This window comes from Trachypithecus francoisi, unplaced genomic scaffold (assembly GCF_009764315.1).
Source record: "Trachypithecus francoisi isolate TF-2019V2 unplaced genomic scaffold, Tfra_2.0 Lachesis_group4, whole genome shotgun sequence".
Lineage (NCBI taxonomy): Eukaryota > Metazoa > Chordata > Mammalia > Primates > Cercopithecidae > Trachypithecus > Trachypithecus francoisi.
Genome location: NW_022681469.1, coordinates 71,707,632 through 71,720,094, shown reverse-complemented (window position 1 = coordinate 71,720,094; position 12,463 = coordinate 71,707,632). Strand labels below are relative to the sequence as shown.

At 36.0% G+C, this 12,463-nt stretch overlaps 1 long non-coding RNA gene across 1 annotated transcript in view; it reads right to left on the bottom strand.

The window, feature by feature from the left end:
- Positions 1-206: 206 nt before the first annotated feature.
- Positions 207-12,463, bottom strand: part of LOC117073031 — a 36,365-nt gene continuing 24,108 nt past the window's right edge. Inside the window, exons 2-5 of the long non-coding RNA XR_004433069.1 lie at positions 10,610-10,726; positions 8,767-8,855; positions 1,992-2,157; positions 207-1,640 (exon numbers count right to left, since the gene is read on the bottom strand). This is a non-coding gene — a long non-coding RNA (uncharacterized LOC117073031). The remainder of the gene's footprint in view (positions 1,641-1,991; positions 2,158-8,766; positions 8,856-10,609; positions 10,727-12,463) is intronic.

The window sequence follows — 12,463 nt, the reverse complement described above, 5'->3', positions numbered from 1 at the left end:
GTTGTACAATTGTATTAATTAGAGACAGTGTATATAAAATGCCTGGTACAGGGTCAGGAACATGGAAGAGGAGCAATAAATGTCAGCTATTAACTACTCTCATTTTATGATTATTGATGACCTTTGTGCTTTCTGTATTATGCTAAGTAATGAAGATTAAAAAAGAACTAAGAAATGTTTTTTATTTGTAAGAAGCATATAGAGTAGTTGGAGAGACGGAGCAAGCTAATAAAAACACAAGCTAGTATTTGCAAGTCCCAAACCACTGTTAGTAATGGTGCCCTGCTTTAAAGACAGCCAGTGTGACTGGCAGATGTTTCACAATGTACACATCATAGTTAAATAACAGCTACTGCCCAAATTTGCATTTATGGATGGGGCCCTTTTATTTGCAAAAAGTTCTGTGGGAACTTTGTAATAGGTACCATGCTAATTATGTGGGACCAGCCAAACTCTCCCATTTTACGGCGTGAGAATCGAGATGAGAAAATCTGATGTTTTTGTAAGTTGTGCATGAAGGGCTTTGCAGAGGGAAGATAGATATCAGATGTGTTGATACCTATGCTAGTGTTCATCTTTCTGTGTCCCATTAGAGTTCAGGGGAATAAGATTCACCTATGAACTGAGTCTTATTTTTCTGTCTCTTAAAATTCAATTCACTTTTTCTAAAAAGATTGATGGCTCAAATGAACACTGGAAACTGCCTCCACCTTTTATCTCCTTGAATTCATGCCAGAAAAAGCCTCCAGCATGCTCAACTCTAGCTTATCTTTTCTAAAGTTTCTCCCTCCCTGGATGGTGGTAGTGAGTATCATAACTTGTTAACACACAGATGACTCCAGAAATTTCTGCACTTCAAAGTGAATCTTTTATTCACCTGAGTGTTTAACTATGTCAATGTGCTCTCATTATCAGATTTAATTGAATAATTCAACAAGGAAATGTGCCCAGTGCACACATTATACAGATGTGTTTGCCAACATTATCTTGGCTTGCGGGAGAGAGCAACCCTCTGATGCCCTGAGTTATTCAGAAAGGCCATCACAGATGTCAACATAAGATAGAAGAGACAGACATCTGTGGTAATATGTGAATACCAAAATTTGTCCCTAGTTTATTCTTTTATCACATTGACAGGAGGCTGCACTTGTGCTGCAATTGCATAAGTGAACAGCTGGTCATGAGGAAGTTGTACTTATCTTCCCACTGGATATAGTATGTTATTTTTGGCCAACACAAAGCCTGTCAAGAATGGCTATTCTCCAACATGAAGTAGAAGACTTTACATGTATGAAGACCTTGCTAGTTTCCTGGCCTGCTGGTGGAAAACAATTGTAATATTTCTGACCTAATGGGAAGATGCAGATTGCTGTTATATGCTGAAACTTAAACTCCAAGGTCATAATGTGAAGAGGTGAGGCCTTTGAAAAAGTGATCAAGTCATGAGGGCTAAAAAAAGTTTCGGAGAGCTTCCTGACCCTTTCTTCTCTTTTGCCATGTGAGGACACAGTCCTGTTCCCCTTAATTGCCTCTTCTACCATGTGAAGATGCAGTAAGAGGTGCCATCTTGAAGCAGAGAGTGTCTTCACCAGACACTAAATCAGTCGGGACCTTGATCTTGGACTTGCCAGTCTCCAGAACTGTGAAAAAATAATTTTTTTTTGTTTATAAATTATCCAGTCTGTGATATTTTGTTATAACAGCAGAAACAGACTAAGACACAGATAGATTTCCACTGCATTCATCCAAGTGTGGTTGAAAAAACTATATAGTACAAATTATTTTATGTTGTTAATTCATACAGACACTTGGTTGAACTGAACAACCAGATATATAATTTGAATTAAAACTGCTGTGAACCATGTAAAATATTGAGCATGCAAGACTAATTTACTATAAAACTGCTGTATTAGTCAGCTGTTTGCTTCAGTGATGCTGTGTAAAAAAACCACTTCCCAAATCTCAGTTGACTTATACAAACAAACACTTACTTGTTTGCTCTCAGGCCCATGAATTGGGTATGGCACAGCTGGACTTGGCTGGGATAGATTTGGCTAGACTTGGCACCAGGATACAGACTGGGTTTAGGTCTGTTTCATATGTCTCCTCATTCTGGTACTTGCATTGAAGAGGCTGTGGTTCCCTGGAACAGTATCTCTTCAGGATAAAATGCAAGAATGCAAGAGGGCAAACCAAACCATACATGAACATTTAAAGCCTCTGATTGAATGTGATTCACATTATATTCTTTAACATTCCATTAACCAAAGCAAGTCACCTGGTCAAACTAAGCCAGTGACATTGGAAGGTGTCCCTGCTAAAATATATGTCTGGGCTGAAGAGAGAAGAAAGAATGGTGAACAAATAATATAATTTACCATAACTGGTGACTATAAGCCACTGAATGAAGTTAGGCCAACTGGATCATAAGGAAATTCAATCTATCAGAATCAATTTGGTACTTTTTAATGTCAAGATTTTTTAATTCACTTAAAATTGTTATGCCATGTGATTTCCCTTCTATTGGATCAATAAGCTTCTGCGCTTCAGGACTAGAAAATATGTCTTCTAGAACAATAAAGATGCTGCTAGTGTCAAATTATGATTTCTGAATCTCTAGTAAGAAAATACTACAAGGTCAGGCTTTGGTGGGAGAGAAAATGGGTTTCTAAATTCCAAAATTCCCTTTTACTATCAAAAACAGAGCATAGGGGCTGGATGTGGTGGCTCAGGCCTGTAATCCCAGCAATTTGGGAGGCTGAGGCAGACAGATCACTTGAGGTCAGAGTTCAAGACCAGTCTGGTCAACGTCATGAAACTCTGTCTCTACCGAAAATACAAAAAAATTAGCTGGGCATGGTGGCAGATGCCTGCAATCCCCAGCTAATCAGAAGGCTGAGGCAGGAGAACCACTTGAACCTGGGAAGTGGAGATTGCAATGAGTGGAGATTGTGCCACTGCACTCCAGCCTGGGCAGCAGAGCGAGACTGTCTCAAAAATAAATAAATAAAATAAAAACAGATTATAGGAATCTGAATTTCAAATGTAAGATACAGATAGAAAGAGCTATGATAAAACGAAAAGTAAGTTATTAATTGCCTTGGAGGAAGTGACCACCTCTGGGTTTTAGAGGTGGGAGGAACCTAATGAAGGGCAAAGCATTATACAGGTAGGGTTTGGCAACCCCTCTATGTAAAGGGGTAGTGATAGAATCACCAGATGCACAGGGAAATTTTCAAACAGTGAAGCCTATCTTCTGATTTCAAGACCTTTTGAGACGCTTCATGTTCAGTTTGGTGCTAGAGCAACTTGTGTCAGGAAGTAGGTTAGTATATTCAGTGTTTCCCAGAGGAACAAAATCAGTAGGAGATACTCATATATGTATATACTCATGTGTGTTTGTATTAAGAGGTTTATTTCAAGGAATTGACATGTAATTTTGGAGACTGGCAAGTCCAAAATCTATAGGGCAGAATGGGAAGCTGCAAACTGTTAGGTAGGAGCTAATGCTGCAGTCTTGAGACAGAGTTCTTCATTTTTAGAGAAACTTCAAGGTCATCTATGACAAACCCACAGCCAACAAAATACTGAATGGGGAAAAGATGAAAGCATTCCCTCTGAGAACTGGAACAAGACAAGGATGCCCATTCTCATCACTTCTCTTCAACATAGAACTGGAAGTCCTAGCCAGAGCAATCAGACAAGAGAAGGAAATAAAGAGCATCTGATTAGGTAAAAAAGAAGTCAAACTGTCACTGTTTGCTGATGATATGATTGAAACACCTCAAAAACTCTAAAGACTCCTCCAGAAAGCTCCTAGAACTGATAAAAACATTTCAGCAAAGCTTCAGGATACAAAATTAATGTGCACAAATCAGTAGCTTTTCTGTACACCAACAATGACCAAGCAGTGAATCAAATTAAGAACGCAACCCCTTTTTCAATAGCTGCCAAAAATAAAAAATAAAATAATTAGGAATATACCTAACCAAGTTTGTGAAAGACCTCTATAAGGAAAATTACAAAACACTGCTGAAAGAAATCATAGATGACACAAACAAATGGAAACACAACCATGCTCATGGATGGATAGACTCAATATTGTGAAAATGACCACACTGACAAATGTAATCTACAAATTCAACACTATTCTCATCAGAATGCACCATCATTCTTCACAGAATTTTTAAAAAATTCTAAAATGTATATGGAACCAAAAAAGAGCCTGCATAGCCAAAACAAGACAAAGCCAAAAAGAACAAATCTGGAGGCATCACACTACCTGATTTCAAACTATACTATAAGGCCATAGTCACCAAAACAGCATGGTACTGGTATAAAAATAGGCACATAGACCAATGGAACAGAATAGAGAACCCAGAAATAAACCCAAATACTTGTAGCCAACTGATCTTCAAAGCAAACAAAAACATAAAGTGGGGAAAGGACACCCTTTTCAACAAATGGTGATGGGATAATTGGCTAGCCACATGTAGGAGAATAAACTGGATCCGCATCTCTCACCTTATATAAAAATCAACTCAAGATGAATTAAGGACTTAAATCTAAGACCTGACACTATAAAAATTCTAGAAGATAACATTGGAAAAACCCTTCTGGACATTGGCTTAGGGAAGGATTATATGACTAAGAACCCAAAGCAAATGCAATAAAAACAAAGATAAATAGCTGGGACTTAATTAAACTAAAGAGCTGTTGCATGGCAAAAAGAACAGTCAGCAGAGTAAACAGAAGAGTCTTTATAATCTATACATCTGACAAAGGACTAATATCCAGAATCTACAATGAACTCAGACAAATCAGCAAGTGAAAAACAAACAATCCCATCAAAAAATGGGCTAAGGACATGAATAGACAATTCTTAAAAGAAGATAAACAAATAACTGACAAACATATGAAAAAATGCTCAATATCACTAATGATCAGGAAAATGCAAATCAAAACCACAATGCAATATCATCTTGCTCCTGCAAGATGGCCATAATTAAAAAATCAAAAAACAGTAGATGTTGGTGTGGGTGCTGTAGTCAGGGAACATTTCTACACTGCTGGTGGAAATGTAAACTAGTACGGCTACTGTGAAAAACTGTGGCGATTCCTTAAAAAACTAAAAGTAAAACTACCATTTGGTACAGTAATCTCACTACTAGGTATCTGCCCAGAGGAAAAGAAGTCATTATATGAAAAAGATACTTGCACATGCATGTTTACAGCAGCACAATTTGCAATTGCAAAATTGTGGAACCAACCCAAATGCTCATCAATCAATGAATGGATAAAGAAACTGTGGCATACAGAAATACAAAATATCATCTGAGGATACTATAAACACTTCTACACAGATAAACTAGAAAATGTAGAAGAAATGGATAAATTCCTCGACACATACACCCTCCCAAGACTAAGCCAGGAAGAAGTCAAATTCCTGAATAGACCAATAACAAGTTCTGAAATTGAGGCAGTAATTAATAGCCTACCAACCAAAAAAAGCCCAGGACCAGATGGATTCACAGCTGAATTCTACCAGAGGTACAAAGAGGAGCTGGTACCATTCATTCAGAAACTATTCCAAACAATAGAAAAAGAGGGAATCCTCCCTCACTCATTTTAAGAGGCCAGTATCATTCTGATACCAACATCTGGCAGAGACACAACAACAACAAAAAAGAAAATTTCAGGCCTAATCCCTGATGAACATCGATGTGAAAATCCTCAATCAATTACTGGGAAACAGAATTCAGTAGCACATCAAAAAGCTTATCCACCACGATCAAGTTGGCTTCATTCCAGGGATGCAAGCCTGGTTCAACATATGCAAATCAGTAAACATAATCCATCACATAAACAGAACTAATGACAAAAACCACGTGCTTATCTCAATAGATGCAGAAAAGGCCTTTGATAAAATTCAACACCCCTTCATGCTAGAAACACTCAGTAAACTAGGTATTGATGGAACATATCTCAAAATAATAAGAGCTATTTATGACAAACCCACAGCCAATATCATACTGAATGGGCAAAAGTTGGAAGCATTCCCTTTGAAAACTGGCATAAGACAGGGATGCCCTCTCTCACCACTCTTATTCAGCATAGTGTTGGAAGTTCGGGCCAGGGCAATCTGGCAAGAGAATGAAAAAAAGGGTATTCAAATAGGAAAAGATGAAGTCAAATTATCTCTGTTTGCAGATGACATGATTGTATATTTAGAAAACCCCATTGTATCAGCCCCCAAACTCCTTAAGCTGATAAGCAACTTCAGCAAAGTCTCAGGACACAAAATCAATGTGCAAAAATCACAAGCATTCCTATATACCAATAATAGACAAACAGAGCCAAATCATGAGTGAACTCCCATTCACAATTGTTACAAACAGAATAAAATACCTAGGACTATAACTTACAAAAGATATGAAGGACCTCTTCAAGGAGAACTACAAACAACTGCTCAAGGAAATAAGAGAGGACACAAACAAATGGAAAAAACATTCCATGCTCATGGATAGGAAGAATCAATATCATTAAAATGGCCATATTGCCCAAAATAATTTATAGATTCAATGGTATTCCCATCAAGTTACCATTGACTTTCTTCACAGAATTAGAAAAAACTACCTTAAATTTCATATAGAACCAAAAAAGAGCTCGTATAGATAAGACAATCCTAAGCAAAAAGAGCAAAGCTGGAAGCATCATGCTACCTGACTTCAAACTACACTACAAGGCTACAGTAACTCAAACAGCATGGTACTGGTACCAAAACAGATATATAGAGCAAAGGAACAGAACAGAACCCTCAGAAATAACACCACACATCTACAACCATCTGATCTTTGACAAGAATGACAAAATCAAGCAATGGGGAAAGGATTTCCTATTTAATAAATGGTGCTGGGAAAATTAGCTAGCCATATGCAGAAAAGTGAAACTGGACCCCTTCCTTACACATTATACAAAAATTAACTCAAGATGGATTTAAGATTTAAACATAAGACCCCAAACCATAAAAACCCTAGAAGAAAACCTAGGCAATACCATTCAGGACATAGGCATAAGCAAAGACTTCATGACTAAAACACAAAAAGCAATTGCAATAAAAGCCAAAATTGACAAATGGGATCTAATTAACCTAAAGAGCTTCTGCACAGCAAAAGAAACTATCATCAGCATGAACAGGCAACTTACAGAATGGGAGAAAATTTTTGCAATCTTTCCATCTGACAAAAGGCTAATATCCAGAATCTACAATGAACTTAAACAAATTTACAAGAAAAAAAAAACCCCATCAAAAAGTGAGCAAAGGATATGAACAGACACTTTTCAAAAGAAGACATTTATGCAGCCAGCAAACATATGAAAAAAAAGCTCATCATCACTGGTCATTAGAGAAATGAACATCAAAACCACAATGAGATACCATCTCATGCCAGTTAGAATGGCCATCATTAAAAAGACAGGAAACAACAGATGCTGGAGAGGGTGTGGATAAATAGGAATGCTTTTACACTGTTGGTAGGAGTGTAAATTAGTTCAACCATTGTGGAAGACAGTGTGGCAATTCCTCAAGGATCTAGAACTAGAAATACCATTTGACCCAGCAATCCCATTACTGGGTATATACCCAAATAATTATAAATCATTATTCTATAAAGACACATTCACACATATGTTTATTGCAGCACTATTCACAATAGCAAACACTTGGAAGCAACCCAAACACCCATCATTGACAGACTGGATAAAGAAAATGTGACACTTATATATACACCATGGAATACTATGCAGCCATAAAAAAGGATGTGTTCATGTCCTTTGCAGGGATGTGGATGAAGCTGGAAACCATCATTCTCAGTAAACTAACACAGGCACACAAGACCAAACACCACATATTCTCATTCATAAGTGGGAGTTTAACAATGAGTATATGGGCACAGGTAGGGGAACATCACACACCGAGGCCTGTTGTGGGGTGGGGGGCAAGGGGAGGGATAGCATTAGAAGAAATACCTAATGTAGATGATGGGTTGATGGGTGCAGCAAACTACAATGGCACATGTATACCTATGTAACAAACCTGCACATGCTGCACATGTATCCCAGAACTTAAAGTATAATTAAAAAAAAAGAAACTGTTGCACGGTGGCGCATACACACACACACACATCCACACACACATACATATACATATATATGTATTATATATATGATGGAATACTACTCAGCCATAAAAAGGAATGAATTAACAGCATTTGCAGCGACCTGGATGAGATTGGAGACTATTATTCTAAGTGATGTAATTCAGGAATGGAAAACCAAACATCGTATGTTCTCACTGATACGTGGGAGCTAAGCTATGAGTATGTAAAGGCATAAGAATGATACAATGGACTTTGGGGGCTTGGGGGGAAGGGTGGGAGGGGGCAAGGGATAAAAGACTACAAATAGGGTGCAGTGTATACTGCTAGGGTGATGGGTGCACCAAAATCTCACAAATCACCACTAAAGAACTTACTCATGTAACCAAATACCACCTGCACCCCAATAACCTATGGAAAAATAAAATAATTTTCACCTTGAAAAAAGTTTTAATTTTGGGCTTTTCCATATTAAAAAAGTTGAATAATCACATGATTTAATACATAGTCTTTCTTTATTGTGTTTTCTGTATTAGTTTGTTCTCCCACTGCTATAAAAACATAACTGAGACTTGGTAATTTATTAAGAAAAGAGGTTTAATCTGCTCACGGTTCTGCAGGCTGTACAGGCTTCTGCTGCTGAGAAGGTCTCAGGACACTTACAGTCATGGTGGAAGGCAAAGGGGAAGCAGGCATGATCTTCACATAGCCGGCAGGAGAGAGAGAGAAAGTAAAAAGGGAAGTGGATCTCATGAAAACTATCATGAGACAGCACTCCGGGGTGGGGCTGAACCATTAGAAACCATCCCCATGATTCAATTACCTCCCACCAGGCCCCACCTTCAACACTCAGGATCACAATTCAACATGAGATTTGCGTGGAGACACAGAGCCAAACCACATCAGACTTTATAGTCAATGAGATGTAATTAGTAGGAAACTTTGTCTGCAGTTTTATTTACTATCAATAATAAGCACAGTATTAGAAGTACCCAGTTTTTGTATCTGACACATATTGAAGTGATTGCATCATTTGATTTTAGCATATATCACATTTAATTCTGATCACACAAATTTGTGAATGTAATTTTGAAATAAATGAAGATATGTCCAACAGATCTCACTGATAAAAATTATCAATATTTAAAGCAAACAATATAAAAATATATGCTCTATGTATGTGTGTGTGTATGTATAGGTGTACATACAGACACGAATATACATATACTTTAGATATATATGTACAGTGTTTTTATGTTTGTGTATAAATTGTATGTTGTGTATATATGTTGTATAACGTATATATGTTGTATATACATATGTCTAATGTGAATGTGGTATATCTATACAATGGAATATTATTCATCAATTCAAAAGAATAAAGTTCTTAAAAAAAAGACAAAGAACAGACCAATAGGGATATAAACAATGCTCAACATCCCTAATCATCAGGGAAATGCAAACTAAAATCACAATGAGATATAACCTCATACCTATTACAATGATTATAATCAGAAAGACAAAAGATAATGTGTTAGTGAAGATGTAGAGGAAAAGGAACGTTTTTACGTTGTTGGTGGGAATGTAAATGAGTACAGCTATTATGAAAAAAAGTATGGAGGCTCCTCAAGGAATCAAAAATAGAACTACCATATGATCTAGCAATCCTGCTACTGAGTATATATCCAAAGGACATGAAATCAGTAGTCAGACATCTGCACTCTCATGTTCATTGCAGTATTATTCATAATAGCTAAGATATGGAAACTGTGTCTATAAATGAGCAAATAGATAAATAAAATGGGGCATATATGTATAAAATGGAATACTATATATACCCTTTAAAAAATGAAATTCTATCATTTGCAAAGACATGGATGAACCTGGAGGACATTATGTTAAGGGAAATAAGCCAATCATTGAAAGACAAATATTTCATGATCTCACTTATGTGTGGAATCTAAAAAAGTGAAACTCATGGAAACATAAAGTAAAGTGGTGACTACCAGAGGTTGTGGGTAGAGAGATTAGGGAAATGTTGGTCAAAGATCACAAAATTTCAATTAGACAGGAATAATAAGTTCAAGAGATCTATGATACATCGTCTTGATTACTATTAATAGCAATGTATTGTATGCTTGAAAATTGCTAAGAGAGTAGATTTTAAATTTTCTTGTAATAAAAAAATAAGGATAGGAAGTAATGCATATATGTTAAATAGCTTGAGGTTTGGCCATTCTATAATGTATACATGTATCAAAACATCATGTTGTACACCATAAACACATACAATTTTTACTTGTCAATTAAACATTTAATTAAAAATAAAATAAAAACTCTTGTTAAAAAAGAAATCAATCTTATCTTTTCCCGTTCAACTATTGCACTACCCCAAAATGCAAAAAAAAGAATGAAATACTGAAACATGCTACAACGTGGATGACTTTGAAAACCTTATGCAAGGTGAAAAAAGCCAGACAGCGTCCACATATTGTATAGCTCCATTTATATGAAATGTCCAGAATCAGCAAGTTTATAGAGACAGGAAGTGGATCACTGGTTGCCAGGGTCTGCAGAGAGGAGAGAAAGGATAATGATTACTAATGGATAACAGGGTTTCTTTGGGGTGGAAATATTCTGAAATTAGAATTGCATATCTACTTAAATATCCTGAAAGTCTCTGAATTGTGTACTATAAAAGGATTAATTATATATTTTGAGAATTATCGATCCATGACAATAAATAAATAAATTATAGAACTGTAAGGATAAATTGAAAATCCACAATTGTAAAAGGAAATTCTATTTCACTTTCTTTAGAAATTGACTAGTTAGGAAGACAAATGATAGGTAAGAATGAGGAGGATTGCGATCACATAATCAACAAGATTGACCTGATAGATTTCTGTTTAACTTTGTGCCCCTCACAGTAGAGAATGTACATTTTTTCAAATACATACAGATTCATTCACAATGATTAACCATGTATTAGCATAAATAAGAAATATCCACAGTTTTCAATAGCTTTCCATATATGTGACATTCACTGAGCACAATACAGTAAAATTATAAAATTTACTGCATTAACTACAAATTAATGTTTTAGAAAGTATCTGTACCCTGGAAAAAATTTCCAAATAACTCTTGGGTTCAAGAAACAAAATAAGCTGCAAAATATTTAGAACCAAGCAGCAGCAAAAACGTATGCATATCAAATCTTATGAGATGCATCCAAAGAAAGACTCAAGGACAAATTTAAAGTCTTAAATACAGTATTTTAGAAAATAAGAAATAATGAACTGAAATTGATTAAGCTTTAAAGTTAGAAAAAGGAGCTAATAAAGATAAGAGAAGATAGTAAGAAAACAGAAAGCAAATTAAAATACTCATAGGAAAACACATAAAGATAGACATTGACAAGTATCAAGGAAAAGAGACACCCAAATAACAAGATAAGGAACAAAAATGAATCATACACAGAGGAATAAAAATATTAAAAGAAACACCAGATATTCATCCAGATGAAATGGACACTTTTCAATAAAACATGAGTCACTAAAATTGGCCCAGTAGGACACTTAAATAGACCAAAACCATAAAGGAAATAAAAATGGTACTTATTGCTCTGTCTCTACAAAAGGCACTAAAGTGACTGCTGTAAACTCCTTAAACAACAAGCACAGTGAATTCTCATTATCCACAATAGTTTTGTCCATAAAGTTGCTGCTAACACTGGATTAGTGAATACTGAACCATTGTTCCTAGGGGAAATATAGGGTTAGTTTTTTGTGAGCCTCTTGTCACAACATTTTCACTAACTGATCAATGCATAACTTTATTTTCTGTGTGTTTCTGTTTAAAGGCCCTGTAATATATATTGCTGATTCATTAACATTGAACTCACCTCCCAACAACACTACCTCCTAATGCCATCACATTAGTGATTAGGTTTCAACATAGAAAATTTGGGGAGATACAATACTGAGACCATAGTAGTATGTTAATTAACACTCTAAAAAATAGAACAGGATTACCTCAATAGCTGTAGAAAATGCATTTAATCATATTTAACATTCAATCATGATGAAGTTTCTACAAATTTATTAGCAAACCTGGACTGAAGCCTGAGGATTAAGCAACACTTGGCCAAAAGCCTGAGGATAAAGTCGATACAAGAAGATAGCAAAGCAAGGGGACTTTCATAAAAGCCGAGCTGGGGCTTCACATGCTCTACCTGAAGTGACTCTATCTTACAATTTCCTGGTATGTAAAATAATATATTCTTCTGTTATATAAGGTAATCTTAG